Below are 25,567 nucleotides of genomic sequence, written 5' to 3'. Positions count from 1 at the left end.
AGAGGTTGAAGGGACAATGAATTAGTATATGGTACAGGTTGTATATGACAAAGACACAACATAGCAGTAGCTTAAATTAGATAGTTTATTCCTCTCCTACATAAAAATCTGAACAGGTATGGCAGCTCTGCTATGTAGAATCATCAAGATCTCTGGTTCCTTCCATCTTTGTACATGGTCCAGTGTAGTTCACCATCACCTCCATATTCAGTCAGTGGGAAGAAAGAAAAGAGGAGAAAATCCCCATTCCTTTTAAGAACAGAAGTTGCGTACACACCTTCTACTCACACCCTCTCAACCAGAACTGAATCACATGGACACACCAAGCTGCAATGGAGTACAGAAAACACAAGCAATGTTGCAATGACATTTTCCTACGCCAAGGTCTTACATGTAGATTTTTACCCTTTTGTTCTAAAACTGCACAAAGTTCACTGTAAGAACTGCATTTGATCAATAGTATTTCTGACAAAGTTTCTACCTTCTATACACCACAATATGTCGGTTCCCCCCAAAGTGACTGGAGTTAGATGCTCTGATCTGTGTACTCAGCAGTCTGCTCCTGTGTGCTCTCCAATCTCATGCTTACTGACAGGGCAGAATTGTATCTCATTTGAACTAGTGAGGAGAGAAATTTCCAGATTGAGTATCTGAGCAGAAATGAATTCCCCATTGTAGAGAAACACATGATAATGACTAAGTGGACCTTTCAAATGTTCTCTCTAGGTCAGAAGTTTACTGTGTGAGAGTTTCATATCTACATATGGGGGTTGCGATTATATTGATAATTTTAAACCTATGAAGCATATTAAAATAGATAATTTACATATGTCATAACTAATTTATAAAACTACCTGACTAAAACTAGGAGAGGTTGATAAGAAAAAAATCAGTTTTTAAAGTGAGAAAAGAATTTTGCTTATAAAAAGGTGAATTAGATTTCATCAAATAAAATCAAGAATCCAAAAGGTGTTAAGCTAAATAGAGAGATTAGTTCATTCTCAAAAAAAGACACCAAACTCTTTATAATTTGAAATTTTAATTAATAAATAAAAAACTGTCTCAATTTGATAGTAATACAGAATATCACCCATTGATATTGAAGTAGGTGATTAAATTTAATGATAATAAGTTTATTAATTAAATTAATATTTAATCTAGTATTCAAGACCCAGTGTCCAGTGATAGGAGCTATGAGTAGAAAAAAAGGGTATGACATTTTTCCTTCTGTATGCTAAGGAAATTCCTTTTTTTTCTTATAATATAGCTTAACACAATGTAGACATATCTATCTAACTCAGTGGTTCTCAATCTGTTTGCTCTCTGAAATTATTTTGAAAGCTCTTTCTGTATGTCTCTCTAAGTGAGAGAGCAATATCTCAATACCCAGACCACACTCTAGTATAATGAGAACAGACTTCCCAGAAGTGGAGCAAGCAACCCAGGTAATTCTTACATGCAGCCACAGTTGGGAACCATGGGTCTAATTGAACTGAGATCTTGAAGGAAAAACATCATATCATGTTCATCCCTAAATTCATTACAGTGCCTGACACATAGACACTCAAATGTTCAGAAATGGATGAGTGGACGCATAGACAGATGGACAGAAGAATGAAAAGCTCTTGTTTCCTGCCCTTGACGTACTTATTATCAGATAAGAAATATACAACTTGTGCACAGTTGAGTGGATGCAAACCAGTAGAGGTTGCATGATTGCCAAAATATTTCACAACAGAGATTCTAATCTGAAAGAAGGCCTAGTTAAATGCACATAATGGAGGACTTTCATTTATAAACCAAACAAGGAAGTCTCCAATTACACTGCTGATTAACACCTAATTTTAAAAAAGAAGGAAGCAGTCATCACATTGATTGTATCACTTAAAAGGGATACAGATGAAAAGCTATTAACTATGAGGGAGTACAAAGACTAGATCTTAGAAGTGAATTTCAGGGCCCCCTTAAGCCGGGTCCCAGTATCACCTTCTCTAGCACAGAACTAAGTGTTTAGTTTCCCTTGGTTTGGTTTGGTTTCACGTGACTTTTCTCACTGTTATGATTATTTACAGGGCACCTAGCTACTATACTTACTTCTAAACTACAAGCAATGTTTTCATTCAGCTATAATCCAGTGTTTGGATATTAATCCTTTCAGGGCATTCCGCTAGCCACCACATCCCAATAAGTGTTCCTTAGCATCTAAACTGAGCCCAGAAACTTTGACACCAAACATTGTTCACAAGGGACGGTGCAAATTAAATGACTCATCTTAAATAATTGGAACATTTATAATTAGTATATTTCTCAATGAAACTTCAATGAATAAATAAACAATGGAAACAAATGACATTTGGACTAAAGTCTTCTCTTTAGGTCAGTTTATGTAGTTATGTTTGATGATGAAAGATAAAATTCTTACTATTTTCTTAGAGAAGAAGTTATTAGAGCAATTTGAAATATATTTTATCATAAAATTCCATAATATGTCCACTCAAAAACATCTTTAAACAACAGAAAACAAAAAGTTATATTCAACCAACTACATTTGGCAAATGTAATTCAGGCACAGAAATGAAAATACAGCTTTAAAGTTGAAACTGAAGTGTTATTACCTCCGAAGATACAAAGATGATATCTCCCAAGATTTTCAAGTTTTGGTAAATGGTGTAGTCAAGTTTCTAGAGTCCTCTCTTTCTTGGAAGTGAGACCAATGTGGGAAGTGCTCTAACTCCACTCGAATTCCTGACTGACAAGAACCAAGATGGAAGGCCAGAAACCACACAGACATCAACTTTGGTGCAACCATCAGTGGCAGAAAGGTTAATAAATGACCTTCATTTTATCTTTGTCATCACATGTGTCAACACTTGCTCCAGAAGAATGTCAGAAACAATGTCACATTCCTTGTCTCTTTGACCTCTCCTCCACTTCAGGAGACTAATCTTTGCTGGCCCTCCTATTTATACGCTTGATTCCTAATTTTTGTTGACATTTTTTCACCTCATTTCTCATACATTTGTTACATTTTCTGTTAATATTCTTCTTTTATGGCCTCCAAAAATGGGTCTCAAATCCATCTTTTTCTTTTTAGATTCATATCAAAGCCTCTGCTTTCTGCTCATCTTCACTTGAATATCCGTGTATCCAAAACAAAACTTGGTATCATCTTACAAAATCTGCTCTTTTTCCCTTTTTTTCCATCGTGGATTCATAATCTTACCATCCATCAAGTATTCCATACTGAGATTCCAAGAGTTTTTGATTCCACCTCAAAACTCTACGGCAGAACTAAGCTCTGCTCTCTGCCCCCTCTTTCCATCTCTTCACTCGACTCTCATAGTTCTAATCTAGGCTAATATAATAGTCTCCTAACTGATTGTGTCTTTTCCCCATTTCTAAAACCATCCACCTAGTTTTATCTTCCTTTCTTTTTTTAAAATTTTATTTAGAAAATTAATTTTAACAGAGTGACATTGATCAATAAGAGTACATAGGTTTCGGGTCAACATTTCTATAGCATTTGAACTGTTGATTATGTTGTATACCCATCACCTAATATCAAATCATTTTCTGTCACCTTATCTCATATTTGTCCCTCTTTACACCCTTTCCCTCTCCCCCTCTCCCATGTCCTCACATTCTCCTCCCCTGGTAACAACTTCAGTTTTATCTATGTCTATGAATCTTAGTTTTATATCCCACCTATGTGTGAAATCATACAGTTCTTAGCTTTCTCTGATTTGTTTATTTCATTCAGTAAAATATTCTCAAGGTGTGACCATGAGGTCATAGATGGCAATAGGTCATCATTTCTTATGTCTGAGTAGTATTTCATTGTATATATGTACCACTTCTTTTCTATCCAATCCTCTATTGAGTGACACTTTGGTTGTTTCCATATCCTGGCCGCTTGTGAATAACGCTGCGATAAACATGGGGGTACATGTGTCTTTGCATATCAATGTTTTTGAGTTTTGGGGGTAGATACTCAGTAGAGAAATTGCTGGGTCATATAATAATTTTACTCTTAATTTTTTGAGGAATCACCATACTTTCTTCCATAATGGTTGCACTAATTTGTATTCCCACCGGCAGTGAACGAGGGTTCCTTTTCCTCCACAGCCTCTCCAACACTTGTTATTACCTGTCTTGTTGATAATAGCCAATCAATCTAACAGGTGTGAGGTGGCATCTCATCATAGTTTTTATTTGCATTTCTTGACAAGCTGGTGAAAATGAGCATCTTTTCACATATCTGTTGACTGTTCTACTCCAAGAAGTGTCTGTTTAGGTACTCTCCCCTTTTTTTTAATTGGATTCTTTGCTTGTTTGTTGCTGAGATTTGTAAGTTCTTTATATTAATTCCTTATTGAAGCTGCTGTTCGCAAATACCATCTCCCATTTAGTTGGCTGCCTATTTGTTTTGTTGTCAGTTTCTTTTGCTGTGCAAAAGCTTTTTATTTTGATATAGTCCCATTCATTTATTTTTGCCTTTACTTTCCCTATCTTTGGGGTCAAATTCATAAACTGTTCTCTATGCCCAAGGTCCATGAGCTTAGTACCTATGTTTTCTTCTTTGTAATACATAGTTTCAGGTCTTATATTTAGGTCTTTGATCCATTTTGAATTAATTTTTGTGCTGGGGGACAAACTGTAGTCAAGTTTCATTCTTTTTCATGTGGTTTTCCAAATTTTCCAGCACTATTTATTGAAGAGGCTTTCTTTTTCTCATTGTGTGTTTGGCCTCTTTGTTGAAGATGATTTGTCTATATATATGTGGTTTTATTTCCGGGCTCTCAATCCTGTTCCATTGGTCTGTATGTATATTTTTCTGCCAATACCATGCTGTTTTGATTATCGTGGCTCTATAGTATAATTTGAAGTCAGGTAGTAGGATACCTCTAGCTTCATTCATTTTCCTCAGGATTGCATTGGCAATTCAGGGATTTTTATGGTTCCATACAGACCTGGTAATTTTTTGTTCTATTTATTTTAAAAAATGACATTGAGATTTTGATGGGGATAACATTAAATTTGCATATTGCTTTGGATAAAATGGCCATTTTAACTATGTTGATTCTTTCAATCTATAAACATGAAGTATTTTTCCATTTTATTGTACCTTTTCAATTTCTTTTAATAATGTTTTATAGTTTTCAGTATATAGATCCTTTGCATCCTTTATTAAGTTTACTCCTAGGTACTTTATTTTCTCTTTTGCAATTGTAAAAGGAATTGTTTTCTTGAGTTGATTTCCCAAAGTTTCATTGTTGGCATATAGAAAAACAGCAAACTTTTGTATATTGATTTTGTATCCTGTGACTTTACTGTATTGGTTTATTGTTTCTAATAGTTTTTGGTGTAGTCTTTAGGGTTTCCTATATACAGGATCATGTCATCTGCAAAAACTGATACCTTTACTTCTTCTTTCCTTATATGGATGCCTTTTATTTTTTTCTCTTGCCTGATTGCTCTGGCTAAAACTTCCAGAACTATGTTGAATAAGAGTGAAGAGAGTAGGCAGCCTTGTCTTGTTCCTGATTTTAGAGGAAAAGTCTTCATTTTTTTCACCATTCAGTATGATATTAGCTAATGGTTTGTCATATATGACCTTTATTATGTTGAGGTACTTTCCTTCTATTCTGATTTTATTGAGTGTTTTAAACATAAAGGATGTTGTATCTTATCAAATGATTTTTCTGCATCTATTGATGAGATTATATGATTTTTGTTCTTTGTTTTGTTGATGTGGAATACTATGTTGATCAATTTACATATGTTGAACCCTCCTTGTGTTCCTGGAATAAATCCCACTTGATCGTGATGTATTATTTTTTTAAGGTGTTGTTGTATTTGATTTGCTAATATTTTATTTAGAATTTTTACATCTGTATTCATTAGAGGCATTGGTCTATAGTTTTCTTTTTTTATGTTGCCCTTGCCAGAATTTAGTATGAGGATTATGTTGGCCTCATAAAATGTGTTGTGGAGTATTGCTTCTTCTTCTATTTTTTGGAAGCCTTTAAGAAGGATACGTACCAAATCTTTGAATGTTTGTTAGAATTCACTAATGTAACTGTCTGGTCCTGAACTTTTGTTTTTGGGGAAGTTTTTGATAGTGTTTCTATTTCCTACCTGCTTAAAGGTCTTTTTAGGTTTTCCACTTCTTCATGGCTTAGCCTAGAAATTTATCCATCGCTTCTAGGTTGTTGAATTTGGTGGCATATAATCTTTCATAATATTCTACTATGATCCTGTGTATATTTATGATGTCTGCGGTAATTTCTCCTCTTTCATTTAAAATTTTGTTTATGTGAGTCTTTCTTTTTTCCTTAGTGAGTCTAGCCAATGGGTTGTCAATTTTATTGATCTTTTAAAAAAACAGCTCTTTTTGATATAAATTTTTGCTATAGCTTTTTTTTTATTTCTATTTCATTTAGTTCTGCTCTAATGTTTACTATTTCTTTTCTTCTGCTGACTTCGGGTTGCCTTTGTTCTTCTTTTACTAGTTCCTTAAGGTGTGATGTTAGACTGTTTACTTAGGATCTCTCTTGTTTCTTCATATAAGTCTATAATGATATAAACTTCCCTCTTATTACTGCTTTTGCTGCATCCCAGAAATTTTGATATGTCTTGTTGTCATTTTCATTTGTATGTATATACTTTTTATCTCTGCTTTTATTTCTTCTTTGACCCAGTCATATTTTAGAAGTATGTTGTTTAATTTTCACATTTTTGTGGGTTTCTTCACTTCCTTTTTACAATTGAATTCTAGTTTCAAAGCCTTTGATCAGAAAATATACTCTGTATAATTTCAGTCTTCCTGAATTTGTTGATGTTAGTTTTGTGGCCTAACATATGGTCTATCTTTGAGAATGTTCATGAACACTGGAGAAGAATATATATATATATGATCTGATGTTTTGTGGTGAAATGTCCTATAAATGTCTATTATGTCCATTTGGTCCAGAGTGTCATTTAAGGCTGATATTTCTTTATTGATTTTCTGTTTGGATGGTCTATCTAAAGCCATCAATGCTGTGTTGAAATCTCCAAGTATGATTGTGTTTTTGTCTGCTTCTATTTTTAAATCAGTTAGTAGATGTCGTATATATTTTGGTGCTTCCTGGTTTGGTGCATATATATTAAGATGTGTTATGTCTTCTTGATATAATGTCACCTTTATCATTATGAAATGTCCATCTTTGTCTTTAGTTACCTTTGTTGTCTTGAAATCAGCATTGTCAGATATGAGTATGATTACACCTGCTTTTCTTTGGATATTATTTGCTTGGAGAATCATTCTCCAACCTTTCACTTTGAATCTACTTTTTCCCTTGCAGCATAGATGTGTCTCTTGAAGGCAGCATTTGTTTGGGTTTTACTTTTTGATCCAATCTGCTACTCTTCCTTTTTATTGGTGAGTTCAGTCCATTTAAATTTAGGGTAATTATTGACACTCAAGGATTTCCTATAGCCATTTTATGTTTTGTTTTATGGTAGTTCTGTGTCTTGCTTGGTTCTTCTCTTTTTTGTTTCTGCCAGTTGTTTGTTTGTTTTTTGTTTTTTGTTTTGGGTTTTATTCCATACTTCTTTCCTTTGTTTCTTCCTTTTTAAGTTGTGTGTTTCGGTAGTGGCTTTTTCATGGCTGATTAACATTAGGTTCAGAAAAATATTTATATGTACAAGAGTCCTTTGTCACATGAGTGCTTCTGCACTCCATCCTCCTTTGCTACTGCAGATCTTTATCCTCTCCCTTTTTATGTTATTGTTGCCACAGATTATCCTTGTTTTTATTGTGACTTTGTTGTAGCTTTACTTGTAGTTTTGATTTGTTTTGTTCTTTGTGTCTGATTGAATAACCCCCTTGAGTATTCCCAGTAGTGTTTTTTTCTGGAGATAAATTCCCTCAGCTTCTGTATGTCTGTAAAAGTTTTTATTTCTATTTCATATTTGAGGGATAACTTTGATGGATATAATATTCTTGGCTGGTAATTTCTCTCTTTCAGTGCTTTGAATGTTTGGATCCACTCTCTTCTGGCTTTTAGAGTTTCTGCTGAGAAATCTGATGATAATCTAATGGGCTTTCCTTTATATATTGTGGTCTTCTTTTTTCTAGCTGCCTTGAGGATTCTTTCTTTGTCATTGATTTTTGAAATTTTTAGTAAGATGTGCTTTGCAGTAGTCTGTTTGGGTTGCAATAGACTTGGCATTCTGTTTGCTTATTGGATTCAAGACTCTAACTCTTTCCATAGGTTTGGAAAATTCTCATCAATTATTTATTTGAATAGGCTCTCTATTCCCTTCTCCTTTTCTTCTTCTTCTAATATACCCATTATTCTTATATTGCTCTTTCTGATGGAGTCAGACAATTCTTGTAGAATTCCTCAGTTTTTTTTAAATTCATGAGTCTCCTTTCTTTTCTCTCTGTTGCACCTTTAGTTGCTTGTCTTCTATGTCACTGATTCCTTCCTCTATCTGACTTATTATATTAGCTCAACTGCCACCCCAGACTTCAATTTAAGTATTGAGTTTTTTACCTCTGTTTTTAAAGTTTCAATCTCCTTGGTGAAGTATTCATTTTTGTTCCTTAATTTGTTTTTTGAGCTCATAAGTTGCCTATTGGTGTCTTCTTGCATCTTGTTGAGTATTTTCAGAACTTCTATTTTGAATTCTTTATTATTTAACTGCATGGCTTCCATGTGACTGAGATGTTTATCTGGAGATTTTTCATTTTCTTTCTGAAATACATTTCTATCTTATGTAGCTATGGTATTGGATTTTGTTTTCTTTGATGGCATTTGAGAGTGGTATTGTTAAGAATCCTACCAAAAAAAAACTAAAAAATTGAAAAAATTTTAAAAATATAATTAAAAATATTAAAATTTAGTAAATTATGACAAGAAGAACTACAGGAAAGAAGATTGAAAGCAATAAAAAAACAAAAAACAAAACACCCACAAAAAATAAAAATATAAAATTTTTTTAAATAAAATTCAAAAGAGAAAAAGGTATAAGAAGAAAAAAGGGATAAAAAAGAAAAACTAAATTTCAATTTTGAGACATTCCTTTCAGTAGGTGTTGCTGTATTACAACTTTTAGCTCTGTTAAGTTCCCGGGTTGTCTGCTGAAATGTTGCTGTTGCAATGATGTAGGCAGGGTCACAGTCATGTTGATGGGCGAGGCATGTTGTAAAGGCTTTACAGCTCTAACAATGGTTTCTCAGACTTCCAGGTGCTCCTTCCCATGTCTCAACATGTTCTTCAGGGGAGAGAGTGAGTCTAGAAAGCTAGCTGTGTCTCTGTCACTCTGCTAGGAGAGGAAAGGGGAATCTGGGAGGCTGGGGGCCACACCTTAGCTTTCTCTGTCTCTGCCAACTGTGGGCTGCAGGCAGACCATGGGAACACTGGCTTTGACCCCACGTTCTGGTCACTTTGGTTTATCTCCCACTCTGCCCCTCTGTCTCACTGCTCCTTCAAGCAGAAGGAGACCTAATCACTTCGAGTTTACCTCTCCATACCCCTCAGACAAAATCCAGAGAGTCCGAGCTTCCCTCCTCCCTGTAGTTCAGCAGAGAAAAAAGAAAAGATCAATCCAGATTTGAATCCTCACCTCTTCAAAGTCTACTATGATTGCGTTTTACCTTCTACCCCTCTTTTCACCCTGTTCCACCTCTAGTCCATTTGGTGCATGGATCTTTCAGGCACACCTACTAGCCCAGCTGGGGATCCTTCACTGCAATATAGTTGTTAAACTTTTTGAAATTTCAAGGGGGAGAGTTCAGGGGTATCTCTCATACTCTGAACATAATGCATTACTCTGACATTATTTGGGTTTCTCTTCTTAAAGAATAGCAAATTTGATTTTGTCCCAAACCTGCTTATAAATTTTTGTTGACTTTCCCTTGCCTACAGAATTTTTATTTTATTTTGTTGTTGTTGTTGTTGTTGTTCTTTTGGGTTTGGTTTTTGGTGTTTTGTTTTTTTTTTTTCTGAAGTTGGAAACAGGGAGGCAGTTGGACAGACTCCCACATGCGCCTGACCGGGATCCAGCCAGTTCGACCACCAAGGGGCGATGCTCTGCCCATCTGGGGCATTGCTCTGTTGCAACCAGAGCCATTCTAGCACCTGAGGCAGAGGCCATAGAGCCACCCCCAGTGCTTGGGCCAACTTTGCTCCAATGGAGCCCTGGCTGTGGGAGGGGAAGAGAGAGACAAAGAGGAAGGAGAGGGGGAGGGGTGGAGAAGCAGATGGGCGCTTCTCCTGTGTGCCCTGGCCGGGAATCAAACCTGGGACTCCTGCACGCCAGGCTGATGCTCTACCACTGAGCCAACCAGCTAGGGCTTGCCTACAGAATTAAAGTCTTTCCAATATGACCCCAACCAACTTTTCCAGCTTTCCTTGCTGATATGCCTTCTACAGTCTCATATAAATTTTGCTTTATCTCCCAAAATGACCACATCACTTCTATTTTTTACACATGTTGTTCCCTTCTTCTAAAATGCTTGATATTCTTCATTCTTCTTTGCTTTTCTTTCACCCCAACCTGGAAAACTTCTAATTTTTTTATTTTAAAAAATAGACCAAATATCACATGGCTAGAAAGTCTTTCCTATTTTTCTCAGGGTCTAAACCAACTTGTATTTGAGTAATCAAGGCACATAATCCTAAAAGTGTAGAAGGCTTCTGCCAGGGTCCAGCCCCAGGGGGAACCCAGGGGTCCCACAGGAAATGACAACATCGGCATGAAACGAGTGAGAGAGCTGAATTCTTTTTTAGCATTCACTGCCAGGCATCTCCGCCAATGGCTAGTCTAGCTTTATTTTTATACACACACACTAAGTTACAATCACATGGTATTCAGAATACATTGATTAATAATTGTTTTTGTTTCACTGTGGTTACATATTTCTAGGCAACAGTTAATTCATTTCTATAAGCTATAAATCAGGTGGTAAGTCATTCTAAGTATAGTTATACAATAACTTGAGCAGCAACAAGAATATTGGCGCAAACTTCTAAAAGGTCAGTATTGATAACTCTACCTTACCTAATGTCCTATTGTCTAGTCAACTTTTATTTGCCTACTATATTCATCTACTAGTTAAGTTCTAACTTTATTTTTCTCAGAGTGTTCCACCACCTGCAGGTCAGGTATGCAAGAAGAAAGAAAAGTTTCTCTACTCTACCACATGAAAAGGCTAGGTAAAATAATGAATTAAGTGAAGGCTGAAAGGTGCTTCTGTGTATAGTCACTATTTCCTACCTATTCATAAGTCACAATCTATTTTTTTCTAACATGATTAATAGGAAGGAATTCTCCTACAAACTTAACCCTTTTTTTTTTTGTATTTTTCTGAAGCTAGAAACGGGAAGAGACAGTCAGACAGACTCCCATATGTGCCCGACCAGGATCCACCTGGCACGCCCACCAGGGGGCGATGCTCTGTTGTGACCAGAGCCACTCTAGCGCCTGGGGCAGAGGCCAAGGAGCCATCCCCAGCGCCTGGGCCATCTTTTTGCTCCAATGGAGCCTCGGCTGCAGGAGAGGAAGAGAGAGACAGAGAGGAAGGAGAGGGGGAGGGGTGGAGAAGCAGATGAGTGCCTCTCCTGTGTGCCCTGGCTGGGAATCGAACCCGGGACTTCCACACACCAGGCCGACGCTCTACCACTGAGCCAACCGGCCAGGGCCCAAACTTAACCCTTTTTTGAGGGTTATCATAGCCAGCCTCTTATGTCTATGAGCCCAGGCAAAGGGGCTTACAGGCTTTTCTGTGGAACTCACAGCCTCTGTCTCATTTCCAAAGAAATTACTATGAATCTGCAGGGAAAGCACAGTGTTATTATCCCTGTGCCATAAATGATAGCACACACACCCAGAAAAAGGGGGATTAAAAGCCAAATTAATTCAAAAAGTTAAAGGCAGAAGTATCATTGGCTCTACTGTGACTGTGTCAACCAGCAGTTGTTGATTTTCTTTGCTGTGACTGTGTCAACCAGCAGCTGTTGATCTTCTTTGCTGTGACTGTATCAACCAGCAACTGTTGATCGGCTTCTGACAGGCTTCTGCTAGAATAAGTTCCTTGTAACACATAGGAACTCTGCCTAACTAGGTCACCATTGCATCCCCAGCATCTAACATTTTCCCCAACATATAGTCCCTGTTTTATATATATTCATTTTAGGGAGGAGAGAGAGTAAGACAGAGAAAGGAGGGAGAAGCAGGAAGCATCAACTCTCATATGTGCCTTTACCAGACAAGTGCAAGATTTTGAACCGGTGACCCCAGCATTCCAGGTTGATGCTTTATCCACTGTGCCACCACAGGCCAGGCCTAGCTTATATATATTTTAATGAATGGATCTCATGCCTTCAGGTTTTAAGAGCACAGAGACAAAAAATACAGTTGAGACAGGATGTTAGGAGGAGGGGAAATGTTAGAGAAAGAGATTAGAATCAAAGTTAGTTATTATAGCAAAAAAATCTAGGCAGAGGGGAAAACTGGGATTGAAGTCTATCAAAGAGACATCTTAGAAGAGCAGATAAGAGAAGGTTCAAAGGCTCAGGTGCAGATAGAGAGGGAGTAGGTATAGGTGGCAATCATGTGTAAACACCCTGGCAGGTAAACCTTCCCCCTTTGAGATCATATGGTTCCTTTACAAGTAATGCCTTGTGTTGCACTTTATCTGCTTGCATGCTTGAAATACCCACAAGACTATATGTTCTTTGAGAGCAAGTCACTCTGTTCATCTTTATATCTGAGCATTACTTGATACTACATGCCCATCACTTATCCTTGGTTTTACTATAAACTTCTTGCTGCATCAACCTTAGGTGTAATAAATGACTGTGTAGATGAGTTTTATTACTGTGGGAACCACCAATGAAGACAGAGTTGGAGATAGAGAATCAAAAAGTACCATTGCATTGGGTGAGATCATGGAAGTTCTGATCATTTGTGACACCAGAGAAGCTTGCTTTTCTCAGCTTTATTTTTAGGGCAATGACCCTGAACTTTGTGACCAGGCTTATTTCTAAGTCAGTCCCAGCAAATTTTCCACCTTCAAAATAGCTGATAAACAACTCAAACTAAATAATGTACATAAAAAAGAATCATTGCTGTGATTTAATCAATGTCCACTCTGACACTTATAATCACTTTTGGCTCTTATCATATCTAAGAATATGGTCCTGGCTGATTAGACTCAGAATGTAGTCAGCCTCATCTTTAAAAGAGCAATAAAAAATTATTGACCTTTTAAGCTTTTCCGTATTCCACTTAGATATAATTCAAATATGAGCTTCTCAGATAAATATGTCACATGAGGATTCTAAGAAGTGGCCACAAATTCTGTACTTGTCCGCTCATCAAGAGGTGAAGTCCATGTGTCCAGTCCTTGAACTTGGGAAGGCTTGTGACTTCTTTGACTGATAGGATACATAGGAGACAATGTCATGTGATTTTAATAGTGAGATCATAAAAAAACCATGCAGCTTCTGCCTTGCTCACCATTTAAACCACCTAAGCCACTGTAGAAATCCGAGTAGCCTGAGACCACCATGCTGGAAGGGGCACAGACAGAACCTCCATTGACAATCCCAGCTGAACTGGTTCTTCAGCTACCGCAGCCTAGGAGAGGTGTGTGAGTGAAGAGACTGTCTTGGAAGTAGATTTCCAGCCCCAGTCATTGAAGTCATCCCCAGACATTTCAGTCATCCCAAGATCCCAGAGCCATCTCTGCTATGCTTCTTCCATGTTTCTTACCACACCCAATTTCAGAGCCCAGACTGTTATAACAACTCCTTGGTGTCCATGATCAGAAAGAGAGTCTAAGTCCAGGTTAATTGAAAGAGTGAAGAAGTAGAATTCAAGACCGTGTACATGAATTAATGAGCATGTAAAAATGTGTGGAAGGATATACATCAGGTTGTCAACATTTGTCACTAGTAAGGATCCAAGAGATGGAAAATGGGTAGTGAGAGAGGGGTAGGAAAAATTATTCATTGCCCTCTTTTTTTTTATTGTTGTACTATTTCACTCATTGCACTAAACTCACAACACCTTTTTAATTTTCCAAGAGAAATTAAAAAGAAAGCATTTTTTAAATTATTCTTTTAAGCCTTAGACCATGCCATCTTACCTTTTCCTTTTCCCTCCGGCCCCACTCACCCATGGTGATATCTGTTGATCTTCTCCGAGTTAGAATTTAAAATGTTAAATAAAGGAGGTGCAAAGTCATTGGTAGTGGAGTGAAGCCATTTTTAAGTGACTGGGGTATGTTTCTTTAGACACAAGTTCAGTCACTGAGAGTCCCTCTAACACATAACATTCTGGTCCATAGCTAGTAAGTAGAAATTTAGACAGCTTCTCAGTACTTACTTTAATTATACATCGTTCTTAGGCAGTTGTGTGTAAAATTTTAACATTTACAATTTGGTAATAATTTTCAGACACATACCCAGTTAACAATCATCTCGTTATGACCATCAGAAGCTGAAAGAAACTAATTTTAACTTTATAGCCCAAGTTCAATTCCTCTTACAAGGAAACTAAAAAGAGAAGTACTCTGTGAAAACACTGGGTTAAATATACAATATTCCTACCATGTCAGAAAAAGTTCAATTAAGGTAAATTATCTATAAATAAAAATCACATTTTGGGCAAATGCTCTTCAAGGTTTAATTGGTTTATAACTAACAACTCTAAACAGCATATCAATCATTTTTATTAGCATGGAGTATATTTCAAAAATAATTTTCTCAATAAGATTCACTAGGAAGGTCTCAAACTCAGATATTTCACAAATGAATTTTAAAAAAATTTTGTGGGGGTCATTCTGCTTTGAAATTTTTCCAGGCTAAAATTGCTAAAACCATGGTCTACACTGTAGTACTTTGGAACCTTGTTTATTGATTTGCTCTATCCTGGCACAGACCCAGAATGGTTTTCTGAGAAAAATCTTTATATTGTCTACAGAGCTCCCCAGGATTCCTCTCTGAAAAGACGGGTCAATGCCCACTCAAGACAAAGTCTAGGTTAGTCACCTTAAAATTCATAAGGGAACAGTCACTTCTTTTCTCCTTGCTCAGTTGATTTTTTTAACATACTTATTTTGAAGTATATGAATTCTAAAAATACATGTACTTCAGTCAGTGACACCAAATAATTACTCACAGGCATTAGTCAGATAATAAAATGCCTGTCACGGGCCAGCTTTATCAAAAGTCAAAGTGCAAAAAATAATATTCATGAAGGACTAATTAAAGAGTATAGAGTCCACACAGCCCAAGAAATGGTTTAGGTCTGTACCCCTGGAACAATTCAGACTCTCGTTGTTTTGGGCTTTCTTTTGATCTACTACCCTCCTACAGAAAAGCATATTTAGTACACTGTGGTCTGACATTATGCCTTCAACTTGCATTGCAAGGCACTGTAGGCAATAACTACCCAAAACTAGTTATTTTTATTTTAAGAAAGTTGTTGCTGAACTTGTTCATTCTATGATTCTCTGTCTTGTTCATAAGCATTTCATGTCCTATTCTTAAGCATCCAAAATACTAAGTAGGAGGAGAAATTTTCCACAAATGCTCTAACCAGAAAAATATTAGCTTCTGTAGTTTTATCTGCATTTATTATTTTAATTATTTTTTTAAATAATATATTATTTTAAGGTTTATTATTATTTGTTATATATTTTTTATTATCATATGGACAGAATGATTATTTGTAAGTGATATTTTCTTTTTGGTTTTGCCTAATCAGAAGTTTGGAAATGAATATAAATATGTACTTTTCTTTTAGCAATTGGGTAGATCTTGTAGCATACATATCTGTGTAGTATTAAATTTTTCCTTTGTTATTTATAACCATTCTGAATTTCCTGTCTTTGTAAATAACTTGCTTTAATTTTTATGGTATAATGTGTATGATTTAATAAGATCTCAAATCTTTCTTAAGACAGGTTATAATTTAATAAATATTCATAATCCTGTGATAAGGAAGCTTTGGTAAGAGATTTGGTAAGAGACACCATAGAGAATACGGGTAAAAACTCCTGCTAGGTTGGCCCTGGCCAGTTGGCTCAGCGGTCGAGCATCGGCCTGGCGTGTGGAAGTCCCAAGTTCGATTCCTGGACAGGGCACCCAGAAGAAGTAACCATCTGCTTATCCACCCTTCCCCCTCTTCTTTCTTTCTTTCTCCCCCCCCCCCTTCCCATAGCCAAGGCTCCATTGGAGCAAAGTTGACCCAGCTGCTGAGAACGGCTCCCTGGCCTCTGCCTCAGGCACTAGAATGGCTCCAGCCACAGCAAAGCAATGCCCCAGATGGGCATAGCATCGCTCCCTGGCGGGCATGCCCGGTGGATCCCGGTCGGGTGCATGTGGGAGTCTGTCTGACTGCCTCCCGGCTTCTGACTTCGGAAAAATACAAAAAAAAAGAACGTCCTGCTGGATTGATCATAACTGAAATCTCTGAAGGTATCACATATTGCTAAATAAATGGGAAAGTACTAAAAGCTGTGATCTGATTTATATGAAAACAATAACATATAGTATCAATGTTTAAAGGGAACCAATTTACAGTTTTAGGGAAATCAGTCTATTGAAACATTTCTTCTGAATAGTAATTGTTAAAAATAATTATAATAATTATTATAAAACTCTAGGATTGTCTTGTGCAAACTTGTTTAGTTTTATTAGCAGAACTGTGACAAAAAGAAAAACAAACAAACAACAACAAAACATTGATCCTAAATGAAGCTCTAAGTATAAAAAGTAGAAGTGGAGATGTAGAATTGAATTGCAAATTTTGCTCACACTGAAATTCAAGTATTTAGAGAGAGTACATTTTAGTTATTTTGTCTCAATTTCAAGTTCTCTTTTTGTCTAGTGCCAGCTACTAATTAAGATAGGGGAAAAAACAAACTTTTTTTTTTTAATGAGAGACAGGAACAGAGAGAGATGAGAAGCATCAACTCATAGTTGCAGGCACCTTAGTTGTTCATTGATTGCTTCTCACACATGCCTTGACGGGGTGTGGGGGATGCTTCAGCCAAGCCAGTGACCCCGTGCTCAAGCCAATGACCTTGGGCTTAAGCCAGCAACCTGGGGCTTTGAGCCAGTGACCTTTGGGCTCAACCAGCGACCATGAGGTTATGTCTGTGATCCCACGCTCAAGCTGGAGAGCCCGAACTCAAGCTTGATGAGACCACGCTCAAGCCAGAGACCTTGGGGTGTTGAACCTGGAACCTCAGCCTCCCTGGTTGGCGCTCTATCCCTGGGGCCACCACCTGTCAGGCCAAACTTGTCTTTACTCAAACTACAGTCGTCCTTCACCGTATTGCGATTCACTTTTTGCAATCTCACTATATTGGGGATTTTTAAATTGTATATATCTATTTTTGTATCATGAATTTTTCACTATATCGCATGATTTTGTGGTATATAGGTATTTTTATATATTTATTTTTTAAATTATTTTTGTGGTAAAATAAGCAAAACAAGTGTGAGAACGGTTAATAATAGTGTGGAAAAGAGTTATAAGAGTGTGGGGAGGATTTATAAATCCTTAAAATATATATAAATAATAAAATAAATATAAGGTCACTACTTTGCAGATTTTCGCCTGTGGCCGGGGATACTGGAACTTAACCCCTGTGATAGAGGAAGGACCATGTATAAGGTTTCAGTCAGTGTCCACTCGGTGAAACAGAAAACACAGCAGGTTCTTTAAACCTGAAGAGTTAGTATAGGGATTGGTTACATTGTTGTGGGAAGACTGAAAGAGCAAATGGAATCCTGACAAGTCAGGAGATCAGAAACAGAAGATAACAACTGTGGATAGCTTCAGTCAGTTAGAGACATGTGCATGAAATTTTTGAGAGAAATGCACATTAATATTTTTTAAACTGTTAGCACAATTGTCCTTGTTGTATAAAGTTTCTTTGTTCTGTTTTCCTTATCACTCTAGGAATTTCTCCTTGTTGGCAAATTGAAAATTTTTATTTAAAAAGAAACTTTTCAACTTTTCATTTGTGTGTACAAATGCATAGTATACTATACAATACTAGAAATATTAATTGGAGAATAAAGTTTGTTTGTTGACTTTTGGTGTTACTATAGAAGACAAAAATATCTCACTAAATTTATTCAGACAGAGGATTGACAAACCTTTGGGGGTTTATGTTTAAACCCTGACATTTTTTTTCTCCTTGTGAAAAGAGTAAAAGAAGGCCGTTTCTCTAATTTTTGTTAGAAGATCACAAAACTTTTACATACTACATTAAGTTGATTATTCCTTATGAGAATACCAGAATATTTTCTAGTTTGGATTAAAATTTTTTTTAATATCCTAGTTCCTATAAATGCAATACCTTCCAATTGAACAAGGGGAAGAACCACATCTTCCGGAGTAGAAATGAGAGGACTTTTTGGATCCAGGATCATTGTGGTATCCTTAAAATAGTCTCAATTCTGGGTCAGGGGAAGATGTGCTAAATGTGTATCTACCTTAGACCTTATTATAAAAAGAACCACTAAATAAATAAATAAATCCCAAATTTACCAAAATTTTTATATCTGCACATAATTTCTTTTCTTTTTTTTTTTAAATAAATTTTTATTAATGGTAATGGGATGACATTAATAAATCAGGGTACATATATTCAAAGAAAACATGTCTAGGTTATTTTGTCATTAAATTATGTTGCGTACCCCTCGCCCAAAGTCAGATTGTCCTCCGCCACCCTCTATCTAGTTTTCTGTGCCCCTCCCCCTCCCCCTAACTCTCTCCCTCCCTCCCTCCCATATCCTCCCTCCCCCCACCCCTGGTAACCACCACACTCTTGTCCATGTCTCTTAGTCTCATTTTTATGTTCCACCAATGTATGGAATCATGTAGTTCTTGTTTTTTTCCGATTTACTTATTTCACTCCTTATAATGTTATCAAGATCCCACCATTTTGCTGTAAATGATCTGATGTCATCATTTCTTATGGCTAAGTAGTATTCCATAGTGTATATGTGCCACATCTTCTTTATCCAGTCTTCTATTGAAGGGCTTTTTAGTTGTTTCCATGTCTTGGCCACTGTGAACAGTCTGCACATAATTTCTATTGTGTGAAACTGAGACTTAATCTTTTCTGAAATTTTAGAAGAAAACAATGGAAAGGAACATGAGAGAACAAATGCTTCTTGCTATGTAACAAGAAAAATACAACACTGGCAACTTTTAACAAGACAAAGTAATACAAAGGAGGCAAACATCAAGTTCTTTTATTTTTTTTTTTTAGATTTTTTTTTAATTTACTCATTTTAGAGAGGAGAGAGAGAGAGAAGAAGGGGTAGGAGCAGGAAGCATCAACTCCTATATGTGCCTTGACCAGGCAAGCCCAGGGTTTTGAACCAGCGACCTCAGCATTCCAGATTAACACTTTATCCACTGCGCCACCACAGGTCAGGTGGTTCTTTTTTTAACACATTGATTTTAATACCTATTTAACTTTTTATGAATAACAAAATGCCACAGAATAGCACACTGTATGAACAGGAACTTCAGGAAAACATATAATCATATATGAGTGAAAGTACTCATTACCATTTGCTGAGATATAATTTTAAAGATGAAGTCAGCCTCAGAAAATAAATAACACTTAGAGTAACTAGTAAAGCTTTAAGGAATACATGTTGTGTCATGTCTCTTTAAACGAGATCTACAAAGTTTTTAATGCTAAAAACATCAGCTGACTACACCTTTACTTTATGAGTAATTGTAATAACCATTCGATTTATACATTCAAACCAAAATAACATGTATTATCATATTCTCCCATGTATAAGACGCTCCCATGTATAAGATGCACTGTAATTTTGGGGCCTAAAGTTTGAAAAAAAATGTATTACATAAAGTTATTGAATTCAAGTTTTATTCATCATAAAATTTATACAACTCCTCATCACTGTCAAAATTCCCATCCTCATCTGTGTCTCATCTTGTCCTCATTTGTGTCTGATGACAAATCACTATCTTCATATATTGCCTCATCCTCAGTTCCATGTATGGCATTTGAAATGCCACACTTCTTAAATGACTTGACAATTACCTCAATCTCAATATTATCCCAAAATCTTTTCACCCAGGTACAAACTTCTCTTATAGTTGGTCCCTTCATTCTTCTGACTGGTGTCAAATTGTCCTCAGAATACTTCATTCATTGCTTCCATTCTTCTCTCATGGCAGCTTTGAAGGTTATGTTAATGCTGACATCAAGTGGTTACAGCTGGGATGTCAAGCCTCCAGGTATGATGGCAAGTTTTGTTTTTTTGCTCTGCAGCAATCTTCTTTGTGTTTTTTGTTATGCGTGCCCTGAACTGATCAAGCACCAATAGGGCAGGTTTGTGTAAGAGCCCACCTGGTCTCCTTCTCCAAACTTTCTCAAACCAGATCATCATCCCATCCTAATCCATCCAACCCTTGAATGTGGACCAACACTCCTCAAGGAATGTCTTCTTTTGGCATTGTTTTGCATTTGAAAATCAGCATAGGTGGCAGCTTGGTTCCATTGGTACAAGCTAGAACAACCTTATAATGGCTCTTTTTAATTCCACTTATCTTCACAGTTACAGTTTTCACCCCTTCTTTTTTTATATTTTATTTATTCATTTTTAGAGAGGAGAGAGAGAGAGAGATAGAGAGAAAGAAGGGGGGAGGAGCTGGAAGCATCAACTCCCATATGTGCCTTGACCAGGTAAGCCCAGGGTTTCGAACCGGCGACCTCAGCATTTCCAGGTCGACGCGCCACCACAGGTCAGGCACCCCTTCTTATCAACAATTCTGTTACTTGGGACATCAAATTGAAGGAGGACTTTGTCCATATTTGCAATCTGTCCCAATTCAAACTGATGTGTCTTCCAACATTGAATGACAAAATGATGAAATTCAAGGAACTTCTGCTCATAGCTTTTAGGCATCTTTTGGTCAACTCTGGTGCATGTATACATGCTTAATTCATTCTGTTTCATGAGCCTGAAGTACCGATTGTGTCCTCCTTTGAAATCAATAACTTCTTTTTCATCAGAAATTCTTCTTGCCTCATGCTGAACCATCTTTGAGGACATGGAAATTCCAATTGCCCTTTGCTCTTCAATCCATATCTTCAATTCCCTCTCTAAATCAGGCCATTTTGCTGACTTGACTCTCATGGCCTTCTTCTGCCGTGGCATTTTCAGTAGGGTTTCTTCTTCCTGTAGCCAGTCTCAGATTGGATTCTCAGTTGGAGGAGAATAAAACTTAAATTCAGCAGCACAATTTCCATTCACTTTTGCAAACTGGATCACTTTTAACTTGAACTCAGCACTGTACAAAAATCTTTTCTGAGCCATTTCTTGGTAGAACGTGGCAAACCGTAACCTACCATAATATACCAGTAACAAGTGCGAAACAATGAGCGCAAAGACAACAAGCACGAAAAAGCGGAAAATGCAAGTAAAAAAACTACGAACACTGTATGAAACAAATCAGATTTAGACCCCAAATTTTTGAAAAAGAGTATGTCTTATACATGGGATATATGGTAAATATAGTTTATTAATCAAAGCATTATAGACATGTAGAGATTTTACCTCCAAGAATGAAAACTCTCTATCCTGGTTAAAACTTTCCCACTGTTACTTTTCCTATGTTAATTCATAAATAAATAATTCTACAGTTAGATGAAAAGATGATCAAAGAGCCCATGTCAACTATTTTTCCACAAAGTTGCAGACTATGATGGAAAAATAAGAAGCCATTAAAATTATACTTTTGAAGGATACAATTCCTAAAAATAAGTAGAATCTGCTTTGATTCCCCTTTTGCTAAAATTATTATATATATATAATATGTCTTTGTGTACTCACACACACCCACACATATACACACGTGCATGTATCTGAAAGGAAATGTATCTCTGGCTATAGGAAGTATTAGTAATTTTTATTTTCCTCTTTTTAGTTTCTGCATTTTTTAAATATTCTACAAGGAACATAAAACACATTTTATATGAGGGGGAAATTTTGTTTAAAAATAACTCAGTGAAACCACACAACAATATCAATAAGTGGTATACAGCAGACTTCTGTAGAGGATAAAGCCACCTTATACCCAGCCAACAATATTTTCCTAATGAGTTACCAAAACACTTCACTGTAAAATTTTCCTTTTATGGTATGAGCCCTAATGACATTAGGTTTAGCTGCACTAATTGTGTAACCTCATTCAAGCTCTATAGTAACACTTCTCTCATTTTTTCTCTATCAAGTGACTCAGTTGTGTTGCTTAATTTCTTAAGTACTTAAGTGATATCATATCTTATGCACTGAAAGACATGCTTAAAATTTTAACAGAGCACCCCTTATTACAATATTCTCTATATTTCTTGATGCCATAGTTTATTAAGAATTTAAATTGGAAGAAAATATCATTAAGTGTTAAGAGAAAAAGCCTGTTATATGATATCAAACTGGCTAAGATTATTAAGCTTAGCCAGGTGTTTATTCCTAATTCTGGACTAATCTCTCTGTAGTTATGTGATGACAACATATCATAGCTGCATTCTAGTTAGGCCTTTCAAATCACTTAAGCATAGATGATATCATTTGATAATCTCATGATAACCCTGTAGGATCATTAAGGGAATGATTATTATCCCCATTCTTCAGGTGGGAAAATTGATACATGTAGTAACTAAATCTCTAGAATCCAAATTAAAGGAGTGACGTAAGCTGTCAAGTTAAAGCTGTCAAGTTAAAGATAATAGATCATACAGAGACTTACTTTTCATACAGTCTCAAGTGATATTTAACTAGTTGATCAGAGGTCATGACCTGAAGAATAATGAACAGATTCAGGACAAATTTTATTTGACCTGCAGAATCCTGGCTCATAGAAAATTTTACATTAAAAGGTCAGAAATTTCCATCTTCTCTTGAAATCACAAAAAAAAAAAAAGGCTATACTTGACCCACATTTGTGCGTGGTAGCAATCAAATGGGGTTGAACAGTGGTGTCCCCCTTTTGCTAGGGCTTGAACTTCTCAGTTTCCTATGATCAATACCACTCATTAAATTATAACATTTACTTGCATTATTACTTGAGTCTGTATGTATTTGATTTGGCAATCTCTGTTTCAGCTCATCCATCTATTTACTCATTCATTTTATTCCACAAGCATTTATTAAGCAAAGCTTATGCACATATTATATAAGGTACCTAAAAGGGTGACTAAAACATAGCCCAGAAGATCATCATTTGGTGGGAACACAAATAAACAGATTATGAGTACATAGATACCTCAAGACTCAGTCTTTGAACCTATTCTCCTCTTGTGTCATTCAACACCGTGGCACTTTCACACAGTCTCAGGTTTTTAATCACCATCTATATTCTGATGTGTATCTCTGGTTTGGGCTGCTCCTGTGAATTCCAGTCTCATCTGGTCAAATGCTCAATCAAGAATTTCATTTGGAAATTTCATAGTCATTTATACTTCTTAGCTCATTATTTTAGCCCATGGAGCCTCAGTCTTTCCAATCTCAAAGAATGACAATCCCGTTCTTATAGTTGCTGAGGACAAAACCTTGAAGTCATCTTCATTTCTTCCTTTTCTTATCCATCCCATCAGCAAACATGTCAGCACCAGGTAGACCTATAAATCTTCATGATGTGACACCTGAGAATCAATAGGGCATAGCTAGACAAAAGAAAAGAAAGGAAGTGAAATGCATTCCAGATTGAGGGTATCACTGAGCACAGGCATGAAAGCAAGAAACAACAAGGTATCTAGGAGGAATACCAAGTAATTCAGTGTGACTGAAGGGGAACTTATCGGGAAGAAGGAGGGTTATAGAGGGGTTTAGATCATGGAAAGCCTAGCCTGTCACCATACAGTACTGTGTCATTCAAGGATTTAGGCAGCTAGGACATTGTTATATAAAGCCCAGTGAAGGATGATGAGGATCTGAACTGAAGCAGCAGTAATTAGGATTTAAATTCAGTAGGTCTGAAGATTTGACACATGCAGGAGAGGAAGGGAAACAAAGAATATGACTTCCGTAGCATAGCCCTCAAATGGAGAATACAGGAAAAATGTTTGGGGAAAGAAGATAATAACTGGTGTCTATAATGTTAGACTGAGAGCCGATGGGACCCCCATGGAAATTGTTTATTAAGTTATCTGTGAATATGAAATTTGAGAAATGTAAGCTGAAGATATGAGTTTGAGAATCATCAGCAAATAAATGGAAGTTAAAACTATGATAACCACCTACTAACTGTGTCTCTTTAGCCACATTACTTCATCATTCTATGCTTCAGTTTCCTAACCTGTGAATTGGAGATTATCATGCCTACTTCACACAGCTGTTTTGAAGGTTACTTAATAAAATTATATTTTCATTTAGCACTTGATATATGTGAGTTGTTTACAAAGTGAATTAATTGCTAAAGTCGCCTTGGCAGACCACATAGAACAGTGATTATTAACCTTTTGAGAGACATAAATGCCATTGAGAATAAGCTGTCACCTGACCAGGCGGTGGCGCAGTGGATAGAGCGTCGGACTAGGATGCGGAGGACCCAGGTTTGAGACCCCGAGACCACCAGCCTGAGTGCGAACTCATCTGGTTTGAGCAAAGCTCACCAGCTTGGACCCAAGGTCGCTGGCTCGAACAAGGGGTTACTCAGTCTGCTGAAGGCCCACGGTCAAGGCACATATGAGAAAGCAATCAATGAACAACTAAGGTGTCGCAACGAAAAACTAATAATTGATGCTTCTCATCTCTCTCTGTTCCTGTCAGTCTGTCCTTGTCTATCCCTCTCTCTTGACTCTCTCTCTGTCTCTGAAAAAAAAAAGAGAATATGCTGTCAACTATGGACTTTCTCACTTGAAAATTACACATATCTAAACACCCAAAATTTGCACAAAATTTCAAGGGCTCTGTGGATCACTAAATTACCCATGTTTAAAAATTCTTGATGCAAAATGAAAGGAGAAAAATTTTGAGAACCAACCAAGCTAAAAATCAACATTTAAGGAGTGAGCAAAGTAAGATAAGATCAAAGAGAAAGTCCAGAAAATTACAAAGAAGGAGGTTGTGATAGGTTCTCTCAAAATTTGGCAAATACCATATTTCCCCATGTATAAGATACACCTTAATTTGGGGGCCTGACATTTGAAAAAAAATGCATTACATAAAGTTATTGAACTCAAGTTTTATTCATCATAAAATTCATACATATCCTCATCACTGTCATAACTCCTATCCATTAGCTTGTCCTCATCCATATCTGATGATGAATCACTGTCTTCATATATTGCCTCGTCCTCAGTTCCATCTATGGCATTTGAAATGCCACAACCACTCTATGAGATGCACCCAGTTTTTAGACCCCAAATTTTTCAGAAAAGGATGCATCTTATCCATGGGGAAATACAGTAGGTGGTTCCAGGAGGGTACTTGAAGTATGAGAGGGACCATTTTGTAAAGTAGATGATCATCTAACCACAGTGCTAAACACCTGAAGCCAATAC

This window comes from Saccopteryx bilineata, chromosome 5, assembly GCF_036850765.1.
Source record: "Saccopteryx bilineata isolate mSacBil1 chromosome 5, mSacBil1_pri_phased_curated, whole genome shotgun sequence".
NCBI classification, from domain to species: domain Eukaryota; kingdom Metazoa; phylum Chordata; class Mammalia; order Chiroptera; family Emballonuridae; genus Saccopteryx; species Saccopteryx bilineata.
Note: the sequence above shows the minus strand (reverse complement) of the source record.